This window comes from Pecten maximus, chromosome 18, assembly GCF_902652985.1.
Source record: "Pecten maximus chromosome 18, xPecMax1.1, whole genome shotgun sequence".
Classification (NCBI taxonomy): Eukaryota; Metazoa; Mollusca; class Bivalvia; order Pectinida; family Pectinidae; genus Pecten; species Pecten maximus.
This window is the reverse complement of record NC_047032.1, coordinates 14289521-14310012: the sequence shown is the minus strand read 5'-3', so window position 1 is coordinate 14310012 and position 20492 is coordinate 14289521. Positions and strand designations below refer to the sequence as shown.

The following is a 20492-nucleotide window of genomic DNA, read 5'->3' as shown; positions in this document are numbered from 1 at the left end:
AACGCTCACGTTCGGTTAACGAGACTACCGTGGGTTACCGAGATGTCCCCTCTCCTCCCCAACACCGGTAACTAACACTCACGTTCGGTTAACGAGACTACCGTGGGTTACCGAGATGTCCCCTCTCCTCCCCAACACCGGTAGCCAACACTCACGTTCGGTTAACGATATCCCCTCCCCCTCCTTTTACGCGTCTTACAGAATTTGTTTAGACTGTTTCATACATTTTTAAAGACTTGACCTATATTTTGTGTTTATCGTCATCCACCAGGAGTAACATGTTTTATTTATTCTGTGTTAATGGAGAATCAATTATTTATTTTTATCGGCTTTATTTTTTACCTTTTTTTCCTTGAGAACCAGACCTGATTAACGATAAGATTGGATGAATTTATTTTAGTGTTAATGAAGTATCAACAATTTATATTATATCGGGTATATTTCTACGTGTATTTTTTCCATGTGAACTCGGCCTGATTAACGATAAGATTGGATGGACTATTTTTTTTTTTAAATGTTTTTAAAATAAAACAATAGACCAAGATATATCAACAAACATGGAAATCAATACCGATATAAGAATAGAGTTTGGTATTATCCGGGTACTCTTGTTTCCTCCAACACGGGGGCCGCAGTGGCCGAGTGGTTAAGGTGTCCCAACACTTTATCACTAGCCCTCCACCTCTGGGTTGCGAGTTCGAAACCTACGTGGGGCAGTTGCCAGGTGCTGACCGTAGGCCAGTGGTTTTTCTCCGTGTACTCCGGCTTTCCTCCACCTCCAAAACCTGGCACGTCCTTAAAAGACCCTGGCTGTTAATAGGACGTTAAACAAAAACAAACCAAATTCCTCTCACACTAAAGACCCCTCGCGCAATTCAATCCAGGCCAACACAAGTGAGCAATATAACATTTTGCGTTTGATTTGCCTTAACTCTTTACCTGACTCTCTATGTAAATATAAATTAAGTATTTTCGACTGTTGACCGGTAGATATTATACTGTTGTTTCTCGGGAAACAGTTCATCGGATTGGTTCTAACACCTCGGGGAAGAGTTTTGACTGCTGACTGATAAGGCCTTAAACATCAAGATTACCAGTTCTGGGAATATAGCAGTGTAACCGATACAGATACAGAAACAACTGTATACTATTGTACGGCTAAATTGAATATTGCACGGTCAGGTGCGAACTATTGAACACCTGTAACGTTTCGGAATTTAGTCCTACCATTTCAAGCATCTAAGTCATTCAGATGTCAACACTGCCAAACGACAGTCATGGTGACTTCTATGCCTACAGGAAAGTCGAGATTTCAGTGATTCTAAGTGTGTTTTAGTGATTGTGTAATAAAACAAGTATTTCATGTTTGCCCCTCGGTACTGGTAATCAACCGATGTTCTATTGCACGAAGCCGAACCATGATATGTTTGTATACTATATATCTAAATTGTTTCAAATAAAGGGGCCGCGGTGGCCGAGTGGTTAAGGTGTCCCGACACTTTAACACTAGCCCTTCACCTCTGGGTTGCGAGTTCGAAACCTACGTGGGGCAGTTGCCAGGTACTGACTGTAGGCCGGTGGTTTTTCTCCGGGTACTCCGGCTTTCCTCCACCTCCAAAACTTGGCACGTCCTTAAATGACCCTGGCTGTTAATAGGACGTTAAACAAAAACAAACCAAATGTTTCAAATATTGTTGTAAAATAAGTTTATGTTATAGAAGAGGAATTAAGGAGACACTAAAATAATGAATTCTGGTGTCTCAGTATTACACAGAGACGAACTGACGTGACGAGACAGCTGGGGAAACAGTAAACAGGGGGATATGGAGACGAAATCAGGAAATTTGAGGCGACAGTGAAACAAGGGAGACTGGTATATCTCAGTAAATTAAAAAGCATAGAGCCAGAATCATTGAAAGGATAATTGTGGAGAAAATAATTAAGTCGAGTCGGGTATCTCCACTAAACATGGAGACGAAATGAGAAGAGACCAACCAGGGGAGACATTAGAGGTGAAATTAGTGTCTCGTGGAGACAGATGAAGCAGACAGGCGTTAAACACGATACCGACGACCACATTTGCAGCTCTATATAGCCTTCTCTGTCCATGAATTTAAAGTTCGATTGATGAATTTTCAACTCGCATTCGCAATAATTGATTTCAAAAGGTTTAGTAAAAAGTTATTAACAAAGTAAGGTACATGTAACATGAACATTGACAAAGGGATACAAGGACTCATTAGCTCTCAGCATCCCTGTGTCAGTCGGTTCGACTGTGACGTTTTAAGATGGAGACCAATTGATTTTTAAATTCACCTATGCGAGCGGGGTTCGATTCCCCAATCGGACACGAAAGGTAAGGAGCTTATCTGTTCAAACCACGTAGATTTTCTTTGGGTGCTGCGGTTCCTTTCATCATTACAGCGTTGTAAGACCCATCACATGCTTCCATCCGGGCTAACAAGAGTGATAATATAGGTCATTATATCTTGTTTCACAATTGTAAAATAAAATAACGTATACATTTAGAATCTACTGGAAAACAAACCCGATAAATCCATTTTAAAGACCAATTAGATCATACAATCTTCGTAATAAGTGCGTGTTCTTTGATTGTGTACTGTAAATCAGTCTATAAGACAACCCCTATCTTCAAAAATTGTCAACCATTATCATCATGTTCTTATCAAAATAAAGCAGAGCGAATACTATAGACAGACAAAACTAAACTAATGAGGTATATATACAGACACACGCTAGACATTTATACATTTGTAGGTTCCCATTCAAACACAAACGGCGGACATTCCACAGATGTCGCAGTTACACATGACTACACACTTCATACCGCATTGTCGTAAATATTGAACTCGTGTAAAATCAAAGTTCTTCTGGATGGATGTTGAAATATCCGGAACCGACCCTTAATTAAATAACTGACGAAATAAGGAAGTGATTGTAGATCAGTAGCCACGGAATCTTTCTTTCTTTGCTTTGATTTTCTTTCTTTCTGTTTCATGAAAAGACATGTTCTTCGTGTAATCTCAGAGATATTAGCTGAGAAATTGGTAATAAGATTTTCATCTTCTGACACATCAAATTTCATTTTATAGAGATACCTTTCTCTTAATTGATCATGTAAATGACATTTATAGAAAAAGTGGATTTCGCTTTTAGTAACATTGAAAACTTTACAGACTTTTAAGTGTATTCCGGTGTTATTAAATCGACCACGAGTTAACGAAGTCAGGTGCGGACAAATTAATAATCAGCTTCAAACGGAAAGCTATTTTAGTTCTGGATATTGATTGTATATATGTCTTTAACATGACGGCTCGGTGTCAGGTTCTCTGATGTCATATTTATGAAATGAATTTAGTAGCTAGGTTATCGACCTGATTTGTTTTTATTAATTTTGTTATTAAATTCGTCATCTGTACAGGGGCCGCGGTGGCTGAGTGGTTAAGGTGTCCCGACACTTTATCACTAGCCTTCCACCTCTGTGTTGCGAGTTCGAAACCCAAGTGGGGCAGTTGCCTGGTACAGACCGCTGATCGGTGTTTTTTCTCCGGACACTCCGGCTTTCCTCCACCTCCAAAACCAGGCACATCCTTAAATGACCCTGGCTGTTAATAGGACGTTAAACAAAAATAAACAAACAAACAAAATATAGACCTCTGTATACAGACGGTTCATAGGACAAGGACGAACAGAGTCTGATTGGTTGATTCAGAAAGAGGGCGAATGTTGATTGGTTCAGAACGGATGCCTAATTGTGACCAAAAGCATTAAGCGAACGTCAGTCTTCGTGCCGGCAAGTTTTTGATATCTGACAAGTATTCATTTTTGTTGGATATAACTTCGAATAAAACTCTTTTAGACATTCTTTTAAGGACATGATATCGAACATCCTAGGTCCTTTATATAGGGTTTCGGATGCGGATATGTGTCCCAAAGAAGAGCACAAACTGAAATATGAGCACTTTCCTAGATACAATGACCGGAACATGCTATAGGGGATATCTCAGAAAACGTTTCTGAATACTGAATCTTCTTAAAAAAAATTCAAAATCTCAATTGGAAATTTTTCACACTATCATCTTTAAGATCCAGTTACTTTTGTCAAATCTTATCTACATGTACCTATATAGTTTCAGTGCTACAGTACTTTCGGTACTTTGATTTATCTTTTCCATGGGGTTTCAGATTACCTCAGTAAGTCGACACATACAGGGAATCATTTTTCTTTCCGGATGTTGATATAAATCGCTGAAATGTACACAAATGGATGGTTCTCAGGTCCCTGCGGTTTCTGACAGGTTCCAGCATAAACAAAATGAATGATTTGCAGGTCCTTGTGAAACTCGTTTCTACTTTTATCATAATGTTACTGATTCTCATGACCCTGTGGTGTCATTCGAAACCCTAAATTAAAAAAAGATAATTGATTATCACGCCTCTTTGCTGTCTGTCTGTCTAAATCCAAAATAAAAGATGCTTAACATTCTCTGATCCCTTGCGATATCTTACAAGTTCCAAATAAACAAAATTGATTTGTAAGGTCCCTGTGGTATCTGACTTGTTTCAACACAAACAAAGCAGGATTGCCAGGTTCCTGTGAAACCCTTTTCTACTGGGATCGTCTCTGATCACGAACGCAAGACTCCATATTTAATAAACGACTTTCAAACAAACAATAAAATTTAGTTATAGCTGGGAAGCCAGGAGAGTTGTTTGTTTGGTCTGGGGACACTTGGACTTTAAATTTTAAATGACGAAGGAGAACGTTTATTATAGAATATTGAGTATTTAAATTGACAAACCTGTTAGCAGAAGACATACACGCATTGCCTAGAGCCACTTTATCTTATATTTAAGCCCCGAGTTGTCCCACACAGGTGAATTTTCAGTACTGGTATACATTTAATTTTTAATACCTATACTATACATACATAAAACATTGTCATATACACCAGAATATTTAAATGTAAATTGATCCCGACAACTACCTTTGTTATACCAAACCGGTTCAATGAACTTTGTACAAAAAGGAAATAAATTCCTATAAGTAAGTACGTTTTCTGCGATATTTAAGAATTTAGGTAACTGCTAGTCGAGGTGTTAAAATTTAGACTAGACTAGACTCTTTTTGACTTCTAGACACAACGAGGGCATATCAGCAAGTATAGTTTTATTTTATTATCTTTTCTTACAAAGAGAATCAACATAGCAAAACGTAAGAATCTAATACTGTGTCAGTATTTAATATTAAATTGTTCTTTATCAAGACACTAATTCAATAATATAATCTAGTACAGGCGTGTTTTGGATAAAAACAGTTTGAAAAATTGCTTCTTTAGGGTGGGGATGGGTGGCGGTAAGGGTTGGAGTTTGGGTTGGTAAGATGGTTGTGGTAAACCCATCCCCCCCCCCCCCCCCCCCCCCCAAAAAAAAAATAATAAAAAAATAAAATGAAATTAAATATCAACTTTCTATTAAAGTACGGCACAAATACTCCGGATTCGCACGTCCCTGTGATATTTACCTGTTTATTGTTTGTTTGTACACATGCACCTGAGGTTTATCTGTAACCAGACAGGTAAACAACATCAATACACAATGGACGTTTTCACGCCTCACTACGTTGTTTAGGTAATTAGATATTAGATTACCTCAGCGTGTTTGATCGCCTGATAATGTCGATCACTGGATGTATCGAAATTCATCTTTGTAATCAAAGTCGTCTCTGATATCAGGTCAGACATGTTTAGCGTGACTTTGCAAATCTAAAATTATAAATCACCTTGGTCTGGTTTCATATTCTTGAAGAGCATTTATTAGATAAATAGATAAAAAAAAATGAACGAACGAACAAACGAGTGAATGAATGGATTTTATTTTACCCTTTTTCTTGTTTTGAGAACGTGATATTTTTTGTATTTGGCATACATTTACTTGATGGTCGGTGAGGCTAGATTCGATTACTCCGGAAGAACTGATCTTATTTCCCTTGTACGTTTTCAAGGATCTTGATATTATTAAATTTTGTTCGTATTTTCCACTCATTTGATCGATTTTGAGTTATTTAAACAGTTTCATGATTATGTAGACATTCTCTTGTGTCAGTTTAACCCGTTTCGAACTCAATCCAGGACTTGTCAATTTTAACTAATCGTTTCTTTCCAAGTCGGTGATACTGGGGACTGGTATATTTTTTTAATTCCTTGTCTCAGACAAGGTGTTCTCCTTGACTTCTCACTATCTAATACCTGTCTAACTTTGTTATTCATTGATTTAAAGAAGAAAACTTTTTTTGAATTGTGGCCCCACGTCATTCTTGACTGTAAATGACAGGTATAAATACCCTTAATTAATTTATACCACAACTGTCCTATCAGATTCGACAACCAAGATTCCTCTTTTTCAAAAGAAACTGACATATTTTCTGTTGTTTGCAAGGATAAAATTTTGAATATGAAATGCTCTGATAATTTTTCCTTTTAACAATATATAAAGTATAGTCTGTACAAACGTTCAGTGAAACCTTCATACCGTTAACAAGTAAGTCCATTGTTAATTATTTTACATGTACAATTTGTTATTGTTATTGTTAAACACAGCGGTTCCATTGTGATGTAAACGAACCCAGTATAGAGTTGAATGTTTTCAGTCCTCGTGTGAATGAAGCCAGCCATAAGACATCGTCGGCCCCCACAGGGTCCTATATACGTTTCACTCATTTGACCCGTGGGAACACGGCATGGCCAGAAAACCTTCGGTTTGATATGGATATGGAAAATTATTATCGACCGATCAAAATGCTTCTTATTAATGAAGTTCTTCTTTGTCTGAAAAATAGAAACGATATTCAAAGATGGCTGCGCCCTTGTGTCTGCATCTTTGTTATCTGCCGTCTTGTCAAACACACTAAAGAACATATAAAACGTCGTTTCTGATTGGTCAGCTTTGCCGTAGCCATTTTCTAAAGGACCAATCAAATTTCTGGATTTGGCTTATGAACACGAGTCTTTTTCTGCAAGTGCCCCCACGGGATCGGTCGGAGACATGCAAAGAAAGACACCGCCTCACTTTTGCCATTGGGGTTGAACGTGCGTCCATGATGAAAAGATTGTGTCTTTAGTTATTTCTCCACACCTTATCAAACCAAAGTCAAACACCGTGAAACATAACTGGCCATGGCTTATATAACTATCCCGGTAACCGGAGTAATTGTATACCAATTTACCAACAAAAAGACATTTCAGAATAATCTCACTATAAGTTGAATCAATTCAAGTAGATATTGATCGTAAATGATATTATTGTTGTAACCATGCAACCAATTACCACGTGACCTGTAGGGAATACACTGCAAGTATGACAATCAGGAAAGCTGTTGTCATTGTTGTCGTATGAGAAAACCACACGGAAATTTCTCATTTCATGAGCAGGGAATCCATGGGATCCAGGGATCTCATGGAAGCTCCAACGGACAGACCACCGGGAAACTCCCAATATTCTGACTTACGCATTCCGATATCCCTAGCTACACGGAGCCACACATGGTCACCGTACTTAGTTACACAGGATTGTCACGTACTCATTCAGTTTAAAATTAGAATTTTATTTATGTACATGTACGTTATAATTATATTTACTTTGTGCTTAGTAGTTCCTCTAAAACAGACAGGTATCACGAAGTTTATGACGTCAGGAAAGCATTGTGTACTTCAAATTTAAATTAAAATGTGTATGAAGTACTGTATATATCTAATATACACCATTCACAAGCTTTTGAAATTACATTTATTTATTTATTTATTTATTTATTTATTTTTGCTGTAGCTTTTCCTCTTTGACCAAGTATGGCCTTGTTCAAATTTTATTGACGAGTTGTTCAAAGAACCAGGTGGCCCGGTATGAACTTGGTGGGCGTTCCCAAAGCCGCAAATTAAAGACAAAAATCAATACTATGATATCTATATTACGTTATGTAGGAATAATGTAGATAAATAAAACAGACGATTTCAATCAACATCTGCGTTATTCTGTAATCCAATGCACATTTGTACATCAATACACATCGTAACATATTGGAATGTATAAGATTATACTTTATTTTATTCTTGTAAATTGCAGTAGTACATGATACAAAAAATGAAAGGATTCAGAAACAAGTACTTAGTACTTTCGTCTCCTTGTGTTTATAGAAAAGCTAATGAACTGACAAAAAATGGACCGTATTACCGATAGTTGGTTGACGAACTAACAAGACTCTACCAAACATGGTTCAGAACGACTATGTACATATACACAAAAGATATTTATTGACACACGTGGCTGTTACAGACAACCTTTTGTTTGTTTGGAATAATCCATCTCCGGAGATCAATCATAAAGGTTCAAAGTATATCTCCAGTTAATTATAGCTTATTTAAATAACGTGTGTACTAGCCCATTCTCGGGGTCATATAAAGTGATGGATGTACATGTAGTTTACATTTGATCCAACATTGACCAGTCCTTATTAACCCTGTACAGACACAAGGTTCAGAATACTTCGATTTCTTTCTTTCTTTCTTTCTTTCTTTCTTTCTTTCTTTTTAATAAATTAATGAAAATTAATCAATTCGTTCGTTCGTTCGTTCGTTTACAGTACCTGTAGTAAATATTTCCGTTGCATTGTTTTATTTGTAACTTAAAAGCTCAGACGTTTAATGAGTCTACCGTCCAATTTGTAACAAAAGTTACCGGGTTTTAATACTCAAATTCAAAACTTCCTGTAGAGCCAACATGCATTATAAATGTATATGTATCCACTTTCTTTGGTACCAGCCAATACTACGGTATATAAACCACAGCGATAGCCTTCGTTTGTAAACAAGCGAGTATCCCCTTAAGTTAACAAGACATTCATGATAAAGATTACATTATCTTTGACACAAGCTCAATACCTATTAACGTCAAAGACAACAATCGAAGAATAATAAATTTACGTAATTTGCACTTGAAAACCTCTTCATGGTATCAGCTCGGTATTGACATTCCCCCCACAGGGAGACCGGCTATTGTGTTCAGGCGAGAAATAGGACACATACACATTTAAACCAGAAGTCGCGATGGTCAGCGATTTACTGTGTCTTTTTATGTCTCGGGAGAGAAAGCATAATACGAATTAAGCTATTGTTGACATCAAAGATACACTGACACTGTCACTTATGTTTAAACCCGTCTTCATTTCAGAACGACATGTTTGTTGCGAGTACTGTACACACGTGAAACCGTCTATATTCTTTCTGTGATAGTTCCTACCAGGAAGTGACCCCGTAACTCCCGATAAAGAAAGAAAGATATAAGAAAAGAAAAAGAAAAAAAAAAAAAAAAGAAAAAAAGACGAAATTAGTAATTATAAATGATACAAATAAATACTGCAAATAAATAAAAAATTCTGAAACAGTTAAACAAAACAAAATATGGAGTAGGAAAACACCTTCCATTCTTCTAGGGTTCACATTAGGCGCCTCTTGACCCTGTATTGAGAAACGAGACATTTTGTTGTTTTTGTTTTGTTTATTTGTTTGTTTGTAATTTTACTCTAACTAATAGATTTTTACAAGTAGAAGAGTAAATCATTACATTGTTACAGGTTTTATTGAGACGCATGACGGCATATAAGGTCAAACAGGAAGATGTGTTTGAATAAGAATGTGATAAACTTGTCTCAGCTCGCATTGTTGACAGTGGTATTGTGTTACATATACATTGTACTTACATGTGCAAGTTTATATAAAAAAAACCGTGTATCAAATTTATTTCAGCTTAAACTCTTGACTTCAAAGTCTTCAATTGCAACAGTATTGTCGGTTTATATAAACATGAAGCCTATTTAAAATCCAACCCTTCATTTTAAAGTTTAATAATGGTTTAAGAAATCTCAATGGTTTCTTTATATTATTGAAATGTAATGTACCGCTACATAGACTCTAGAAGTTTCGATCAAGCTGAAGATCAAATATATTCTGGACCGACTTTCATACTCTACTACTGAATAGATTTAAACGAACCCCATTATTAAAACATACAATTGTATCAATACATTTCATAAATTGTGTATGGGGGTTCGGGCTAACTTGTAATCTGCGGTTTAAATGTGTTGCTTAAAATGCATACACATGTACGTATTACGTAACATGGGTATCTTAAGACTGTGAGGCAATGCTGTTGGGGATATTCTCTCTGACGGTAACATGTTTAAACAGTTTCTGGTGAGGTCAACCACTGTAGGTTTAATTGGTGTCAGGAGCAGAGTTATATTGCGCTGTCGGAGGCGACTAATGTGAAACCCCTGTAGCAGCTGGTCGCTGAAGAGAAGCAAACTGATCTATGGCTACTATTTTTACTTTTAAAACCTCTATTTGATTATGTTTTTCTCCCCATGTCTCCTATTTCCTATTGTCTCTCCGTTTCGTTTCGCTTCTTGCTCCTTCATTTCTTTTCTCTATTGTCTTTCCGTTCCTTTTGTCTTTTCTCTCCTTCTGGCTTTCCGTCCCCCCCCCCCCCCCCCCCCCCCCCCCCCCCTCGTGTTCCCCGATCTCTTCCTCCTTTTCTCGCTTTGTTTGCAGTTGTACGGTGTTTCTGTAAAAATATAATGATTGGAAAAATGAATCAATTATTGAACTAACGACTATAAAAAAAGCTAAGACCTCTGGGTTAGGTGGTTCAATACAGTCTTACACAAACTGCAGTTGGCACACCTGCAAAACAAGACGATAAAATCACCCCAAGTATAATACTGAAAGGGAAAATATTTAGGTCTGTATAGAGATTTCTCTAACGGTTCTTAAACACATATTACATGTATGCATGGAGTGTTGGGCGATCAGTATCAGAACAAATATAAGGTATGTATCGATGACAAGTAACTCTGGGCAGGTATAAAAAAGTCTTTAGCTACTTACGCTAAACTGATTATCGGCTTTCAGCCATGTTTAAAAACCTCAATAGCGAGGCAGAATCATATACGTTGGTTGGAGCTTTGGGAGGTTTTCAATACACCATGTCAATACTCTAACGAGAGTGACCCGGTGGGTATAGATTCTACATATACAATAATATATGTGTTCTAATTGGCTGGGTCTTAACAAACCTACATGTCGACACATCGATACACGTACACAGTGTGGATACAAATGGGACGCCTACAGTTTAACAGACTGTTCCAGCTATAGTCAGTAAAAATACGCTACGGTTGTTATTTTAGATGGTTGATATTTTTCTATGTTTAAGAAAACCCCGGGGCAGTATGGAAACATTCTTCGCCCCGCTTCATTTATGGAAAGGACTTAAGGTTTGAAAAAGTCATTAGAATTACTGTTAAAATGTTGTGTTCCATGGTTACACATGTTCGTTGTTTACGGAGCGTTTTAAGCAAAAGAAGTTTTTTCGCGGAAATAAAGAAACGGGCTTTAATTCAAAATAAGTTTTTTTCTCTCGATCTTATTTGATTTTTTTTGGCAGAAATTATATACAAACATAGCATTGTTATTTCATATCTACCAGGAACACAATGTATGATATAAAATGACAGCAATACATGGAGTATTTAAAAATCCAACTCAATTTATTTTCGCGGGGGTTGATTCGCGAGATTAGTTAAGAAGCATACTTCCCGAAATATTAGGTACACAAAAACATTTTGATTTTCAGAACATAGCGATGTTACTAACATGTAAACAATAAAAGAAAACCTGAGCGAAATCAGGCAGGATTTTTCATAGTTATTTTTATCGTTATATATTTGATATTTAAACAAACATACATTTTATAGATGAATTTGTTAATAATTCATGTAATTTTCAATCAGTTTGATCGGTAATTACACACACACACACACACACACACACACACACACACACACACACACACACAATTGATTTTTTGTCCTCAATAAGTGGAAATATTCGTGGTGTGTAAATTTGTTTAACATGCTATCAGCAATATTTGCTGATTTCGTGAACGTTGCATTTTTCTGGGGTGTTAATTTCTCGACATTTTGACATTATCATTGATTTTCACGACTGTTGGCGTTAATGTGTTTGTAAACAAGTTGACTATTATCATTCGTTGCTATGGATGCACTGTAATATACCACTCAGATAACGGGCAACAAGCGATGTGAAAACATTTTAAACAATTAACGTATTGACTTCGCTATTGTATTTTAAACTGTCCCATCAAATATAAAACGATTGCTCATTTCTGACAGACTGACAGTTCCTACCGTTCAGAGAGTAGCTGTGTAAAATTACTTTTATTTGAAACTGATTTTGCCGTGATTTGACATTAAAAGGCTTTCATGTGAAAATAAATAAATAAATATAAATCAATAAATAAAAATAAAAGAAAAAAACTGAACAATCTTCTGTAGTTGATATAAAGTATTTTTATTGGTGTAATGCATCCTTCTATAATTGAACACACGATACACAAACTCTTGTAGAACACTATATGTTTTTTTTTATCTGCATTTCAAAAGGTTCCTTTTAGATATAAAAAAACTTGTATTTTCCATTGTTTTAAGTCACATACTCCCGAAAAAACATATATCAATGTTTACATTTTGAGCTTTTTACAGTTTTCGGACCTGATACATACCTAACAGATTATCGTAAATCAGAAACTCAAAGAAAATGTGTATTTATGAAAGTATACGGGGAATTTCTAAAAACAATAACTGGCTGCCGGACCAGGTTTTTTTTCTGAAAATTAGTCCCACAATGCAACGGAGGGTTTTACAGTCCATACAAAATGGAGGAACGTCGAAAGCGTGGACCTGCGAAAACGTAGACATATTCTGCGAAAAAAAAGACGCTAAAGTGAGTGGAATCGGCAAAACCCGAGTATTTCTTTAGGAAAGGAAATGTTTCGTTGGAACTTTTAATGTTAGAAACGCGTGAATGAGCATCTTGGATTACCATTAATACATGTGTGCGACTAGAATTTTAGGTTGTTTGGAAGTATGTGGCTTTAAATCTTTTCTCAAACTTATTTTTACGATAATGAGGTAATTAGGATTTGCAGTTTTTTTAATTCTCGTTATTTCATAAACTCATTACTTTCATACGTATGAGCTTAATAATGTTCTTTTTTTAATACAGCGAAGTACATGTACATTACGTCATTGTGATTCATACACAATACAGCTGCACTGGATTTCAGTGATGTACCTAACTATGTTATAGAATATATCCCACACCAGTACAACCATTGACTTTAAACGAGGTACATTACTTATTTATGTCTAGATATAGAGAAAATTAGAATCAAAAGGCAAAATCTTTTTTAACAATGCAAATGGTGGCGCAATCATGCACATTTTCATAACAATCGGTTCATTATTTCCTGTCGGATCCCTTTAACATTCACGGAATTCCACCGTTTGTTATTCAGTCACTAACAAACAGCCAGGTACAACAGAATCGTGTAACACTGGTTCATCTGTATCTGTTTGTTTCCCGATAATCAATATTAGTCCTAACTTACCTGGATTTTAAGTTTCTTATCTTTCCCATCAACGTTGATTTCTTTTCCCACCTTTTTACACACTACTTATGACTACAATGTACCTTTATAATAGCCCCCTCATCTCGCTTTTTATGAATATATAAAGCACAAAACATAGATGATTAATGTTTTATGAAATATTTGTAACACATGAAGTTATCTTTCCCACTTAGTATCAGAACTTTTTAAGAATAACACAGTCTGCTTCTAATCCAGTCAATACATTCAGCTCGAACACATAACTACGGTATTATAGCACTGGTTTTAAATTCCATATAATCGGCCTTAACTCACCCATTGTAAATTTCATGATCGTGTTGTATTTGGATTTTATATAAAGGCTTTTGTACCCACTAAATGATATTATAAATTGTGTCCACAGTGAAGTGATATGCGTGTAATTCAGAGATGATTAGAGCTTTGTGAATTTGATTAACTGTTTGATTACATGTTTGTAACTTGAAATAAAATGGATGGTTAAATAAATAAATAAATAGATAAATAAATATATAAAAGAGCTATGTAGTAATTAAATGGCAAGTGTTGATATTACAGAAACCCAATTCTTGAACCTGTCGCTATACGGTCATTATTGCCATAGATAATGGCATAATAAGAGGATGAAATGCCGACGAGGACACGGAGAGTAAATATCATGAAAACTTCAGGGAAATTGAAAAACATTGGGAAGAAATTCAATTGAAAAAAATAAAATTTTATTACGTCGAGGGATATTCGATTGTGGCATTATGCCGATGGGTTACAGTTGAGGGGCATTGTATCGTGTTATGATTGCAAAAGGCATCATGTCGTGTTTTTGTGACAGACGCTTGATTGAACTTTTACAGTAAAGAAACACAAAAAAGTACATTTTTTGTCATAATATCGAGAGTTTACTTATAAAGGGCATTATCACAAGGTTAACGGATGAGAGCTTTATAACAAGGGTTTACTGATGAGAGCATTATAACTATGGTTTAAAGATGAGACCATTGTAACGAGCGTTTATTGTTGAGGGCATTATAACGAGGTTTTATTGATGAGAGCATTATAACAAGGGTTTACTGATTGGATCATTACAACGAGGGTTTATTGGTTAGAACATTATGGCGAGGGTTTACTGTTGAGGGCATTATAACGAGGGTTTATTGGTTAGAACATTTTAACGAGGGTTTATTGGTTAGATCATTTTAACGAGGGTTTATTGGTTAGACCATTTTAACGAGGGTTTATTGGTTAGAACATTTTAACGAGGGTTTATTGGTTAGATCATTTTAACGAGGGTTAATTGGTTAGAACATTTTAACGAGGGTTTATTGGTTAGACCATTTTAACGAGGGTTTACTGATTAGACCATTTTAACGAGGGTTTATTGGTTAGACCATTTTAACGAGGGTTTACTGATTAGACCATTTTAACGAGGGTTTGTTGGTTAGAACATTTTAACGAGGGTTTACTGAATAGACCATTTTAACGAGGGTTTACTGATTAGACTATTTTAACGAGGGTTTACTGATTAGACCATTTTAACGAGGGTTTATTGGTTAGAACATTATGGCAAGGGTTTACTGTTGAGGGCATTATAACAAGGGTTTTCTCAGTGATAATGTGGTTTACTGTAAAGAATCCTTGTATCGAGGGTCTAATTGGGAGCGGCATATTACGGTATAATCAGAGATGACATTAAATCGAGATTTTCCTGATGAGAAGATTAGCGTCGACGTTTTTTCAGTAAGGGCATTATATAGTGGAGTTACCGATGATGACTTTATATCGAGGACTAGCGATACCGGCATGAAGGCCGAGAATTCTCTATCAGAACGCTTTAAACGAGAAACCTCTTTGTCTTATATTGCCATCTATAAACAGAAATCACCTTGTTTGTTCGCATGTTAAAGTATCTAATCAATACAAGGACAGACAGTATTAAGCCCATGCGACACAGCATCAACGATAAGTAGGAAATATTCCAAAATCAATACCAGAGACGCCGATTAAGTTTGTAAAAACAAATAAGCTTACAAGTCATTAATAACCTCATTACGAGTATTGTAGGTACACACCGTACGTATCGATCATGTCTTTCTAGACTGGAGACAGGTACTGCGTACATTATAATATGTATGTAGGTATAGCGGGGAAAATCATAACAAAGGGCAGGTAATCGATTATATCATTCTGTTGCCATCTTTGTTTGGATGGGGAGTGTTAGGTTTTTCGATAGGAATCATAACATCAAACCACTGAAAATAGTTATATCAACAAATGGTAGATGATAATTGAACAAAGGGTAGATGATAATTAAACAAAGGGTAGATGATAATTGAACATAGGGTAGATGATAATTAAACAAAGGGTAGATGATAATTAAACAAAGGGTAGATGATAATTAAACAAAGGGTAGATGATAATTAAACAGAGGGTAGATGATAATTAAACAAAGGGCAGATGAACATTAAACAAATGGTAGATGATAATTAAACAAATGGTAGGTGATAATTAAACAAAGGGTAGATGATAACTAAACAGAGAAGATGATAATTAAACAAAGGGTATATATGATAATTAAACAGAGGGTAGATGATAATTAAACAAAGGGTAGATGATGATTAAACAAAGAGTAGATGATAATTAAACAAAGGGTAGATGATAACTAAACAGAGAAGATGATAATTAAACAAAGGGTATATATGATAATTAAACAGAGGGTAGATGATAATTAAACAAAGGGTAGATGATGATTAAACAAAGGGTAGATGATAATTAAACAAAGGGTAGATGATAATTAAACAAAGGGTAAATGATAATTAAACAAAGGGTAGATGATAATTAAACAAAGGGTAGATGATAATTAAACAAAGGGTAGATGATAACTAAACAGAGGGTAGATGATAATTAAACAAATGGTAGATGATAATTAAACAAAGGGTAGATGATAATTAAACAGAGGGTAGATGATACTTAAACAAAAGGTAGATGATGATTAAACAAAGGGTAGATGATAATTAAACAAAGGGTAGATGATAATTAAACAAAGGGTAGATGATAATTAAACAAAGGGTAGATGATAATTAAAAAGAGGGTAGATGATGATTAAACAAAGGGTAGATGATAATTAAACAAATGGTAGATGATAATTAAACAGAGGGTAGATGATAATTAAACAAAGGGTAGATGATAATTAAACAGAGGGTAGATGATAATTAAACAAAGGGTAGATGATAATTAAACAAAGGGTAGATGTTAATTAAACAAAGGGTAGATGATGATTAAACAAAGGGTAGATGATAATTAAACAAAGGGTAGATGATAATTAAAAAGAGGGTAGATGATGATTAAACAAAGGGTAGATGATAATTAAACAAAGGGTATAGATGATAATTAAACAGAGGGAGATGATAATTAAACAGAGAGAAGATGATAATTAAACAGAGAGAAGATGATAATTAAACAGAGAGAAAATGATAATTAAACAAAGGGTAGATGATAATTAAACAAAGGGTAGATGATGATTAAACAAAGGGTAGATCATCATTACAACAGAGGCAAAAAAACAAAGGACAGATCATCATTAAACAAAGGGCAGATAATCCTTTCTATAAACAAAGGGCAGACAATCCATTGCGTATCCTTCCACTGTCCTTTCCGTTAGGAAGAGATCAAATTATTCTGAATGTCAGTTTAACCAGTAACCACATTTGATAATGGCAAAAAAAAACAACATACTGATCAGAGATAATATATATTACGACATAAAATATGTATGGATATATAATAAATGTCGACGTAATCTATCAACTTTATGTGATGCGGCAGATAACACTGAGGTTTCTAAGTACATTCAATTTCAAAACATACACGATCGATTTTTGTTTTGCAAATAACTATCAATTTTTCATTACTACATTGTACAACCAGAATTAGTAAACGTACATATATATATATTCGTCATACATGCAGATATTAACACGCGTTTTGTTGAAAGCGATATTTTACGATTTTCTCATTAAACACAGAGCATTTAACAGCCTTTCAGTGCATTTATGTATCACTGTACCGATTCATATTGGAATAAAAACAACTTATTTGTCTGTTGGAGGTACCCGTACCCACTCTCTATCTCCATAGGAGAGAAATCAACAGCCACACTTTGGCAATGTATAATCCACTTACCACAGTTCGGAAATTTCAACAGATGTTCACTTGCTACAATATTTGCAATATCTGTCGACCAGGCGAAAAATCCATTTAAACATATTGGATAATCTAATATGTTTGATTTTCACGTCAAGCAGATGGTTCTAGTTTCACTTAACCGGAAAAATATAAATTTACATTTGTAATGATTTTTGATTTTGGTGTTTAATACCTAAGTGATAATGCAATAATACTGCTTTTTCCTTGAACCATCTCCTCGAATTGTCGCCAACAAGTCATCAGTTACTCTAATTAACCAGTAAAATGGATTGCCTGTTTTTTTTTATTTAAAAAAGCCTCTTCCGGATTTTTCAACTGGCTTAAACAATACGAATGGCTCTAAAACAAAATTTTGGTTTGTTTTTGTTTAACGTCCTTTTAACAGCCAGGGTCATTTAAGGACGTGCCAGGTTTTGGAGGTGGAGGAAAGCCGAGTACCCGGAGAAAAACCACCGGCCTACGGTCAGTACCTGGCAACTGCCCCACGTAGGTTTCGAACTCGCAACACAGAGGTGGAGGACTAGTGATAAAGTGTAGGGACACCTTAGCCACTCTGTCACCGCGGCCTCAAAAACAAAATCAAGCATGTTCTGTTAATTTAAATAGTTGATCAATGACCTGATCGTTCTGTATTGATGACAAGAAATCAATACAGTTTCTGTCATATGCACTTGTTTTGTTCCATACCTGATAAATTGAGGCTTTGGGTCTGAAATCAATGCGACGCTACGTTTTAACAACACACAAAGGTATTCATCTTACAGATAGTACGGAAACATTGATTTCCATTAAAAAATGAAATGTTAACTTGATGAGAGTAAATTGAAAGTGAAACCATATTTTTTTACATTATCGCGTTCCAACGTTAATGATATTGTAAATTTGTTTTAAAAGACCATTTCAGTATCATAGATATAAACAATATGTTTTAAATGTTTTGAAAAAAAAAATGAAAAAAAATTTAGTTTTTTGGTTTTTGTTTTGTTTTGTCTTTTGCTTTGTTTTTATTTCCCCGTTAAGCTAACAATGCGATTACAACATGTTATCTTCACGGTGTTTGATTTCAGTGTCGGTAAGTGACTAAGATTGACAGTAAAGCAGTGTTATCTCTATTAACCTGATCCACAACGGTTTTTGTGGAGACGCTTTATGAACGATACACGATACATTGTTTATAAGTTAATATGAAAAAGCATGTTGACAAAAGGTATTTTTTAATTAGTTTGCATTCGCGAGGGCCCCGATGGAACATTTTGAACATTAAACTGTTTATGTAGATTTACCTTCTTTGTCTACCTCATACATATTTTAATACACGAGCTTCATTACTTTGGGTTTTCTGTTTCACAGGGGATTTGGTTTACAAATGATTTTTCAGTCCTCAAGGTTGGCATTGTTAATAATTTTCTGATTTCATGATGTAATATAGATATAAACAAACACCAGGGATTTTATAAGTATATCCCGTCTTTGTTAAATCGGAACTCCTCGGATGTGATACACACAGCACGCGTGAACTCGCGGAGTTCCGAGTGTGACCCGCATCATTTTATGCCGTTTAACCTTGTCTCATTCGAGAAGCGTCATCAAGTTTGTCGCACATTTATATATCGCCCGCAATTGATCTTGGCGTGATGTATTCAGCTTTTATAACAGAGAGCGAAGTCTTACATCAGGAAAGTTAATAAGGAAAACTATTTAACCACTTCTGTTGTGGTGTAGATAAGTCAGACCTCTTATTATGGATAAATTTCAAAGTTTGGCATTCGGCAAAGCCTCAAGGTAAATTTCAAAATATCGTATCCTAGCGTTGCGTTTGTTTGATTGCTGGGTGTTTCGACCCATCAACAGTCTCGATCATTTTGGGGTAGAGTCTTCTTGTAGTAGTTGGTGACTACTTCTCTGAACTACACTGTACATACAGGAGGTCCGTGGCATGTCATTCAGCGCAATTAGGATTAAGTGTCTTGCCCAAGGACACAACCACGATAGCAAAGATCGTTCCGATTATCCACTTCCCGATAAACACAAACCGACACGGGTAGGGATCGCCGGACCATGGATCTCAGATCTTCATCTGAAGTCACGTGACAGTCTCTCTAACTGACTGAACTATAGCGGTCCCTTCGACCCCTGGGTTGTGATATATTTGTTAAGTCATACACACTGTAGGTGATCGACAATAATGGCATATATCTAATGATTAAGGCGTTCAGTTCTGTTTTCCTTTATTTCTATATGTATAACATATTCATTCACTACGCAAATTGTCTGGTTATAAACGCAATAACTTTTCCTATAGCATATGAATTAGTAAACAACAACACCTCGTATACTTAACACTCATTTTCGTTTTATTGAATTATCCATTTGCAGTATGAATAGTGTCTTAAATGAAATACTGAACTCTTAGTCCATACAATAATTACTAAAGTATACATGTAGGTTTATTTTGGCCGGTTTAAATATTTGAGTAGCATTGACCTTGCTTGTTGACGACGAAACACTGTTGGGTATAATTGATATAATTTGCGAGAATAATTTTTGTGTTTACGAGAAAGAAATTATATATCCTTTTCAGTTCTTATCAAAAGGTGTCCCCTTTCCAATGCGTCCCTCTCTTGACACAATCGCCCTGTATATTATGTGTTTAGTGCTTCGTCACAAAGGAGCTGTTGTTTAGACGCCCATTTCATTACATACCAAGCCGCACAAAGGTTTCCAACTGGACC

At 35.6% G+C, this 20492-nt stretch overlaps 1 protein-coding gene across 3 annotated transcripts in view; it reads left to right on the top strand.

Moving 5' to 3' along the window:
• The window catches only part of LOC117316433 (myb-like protein X), a 42798-nt gene that overhangs the window by 2936 nt on the left and 19370 nt on the right, over window positions 1-20492 (top strand). The gene's annotated exons all lie outside the window — the stretch shown is intronic.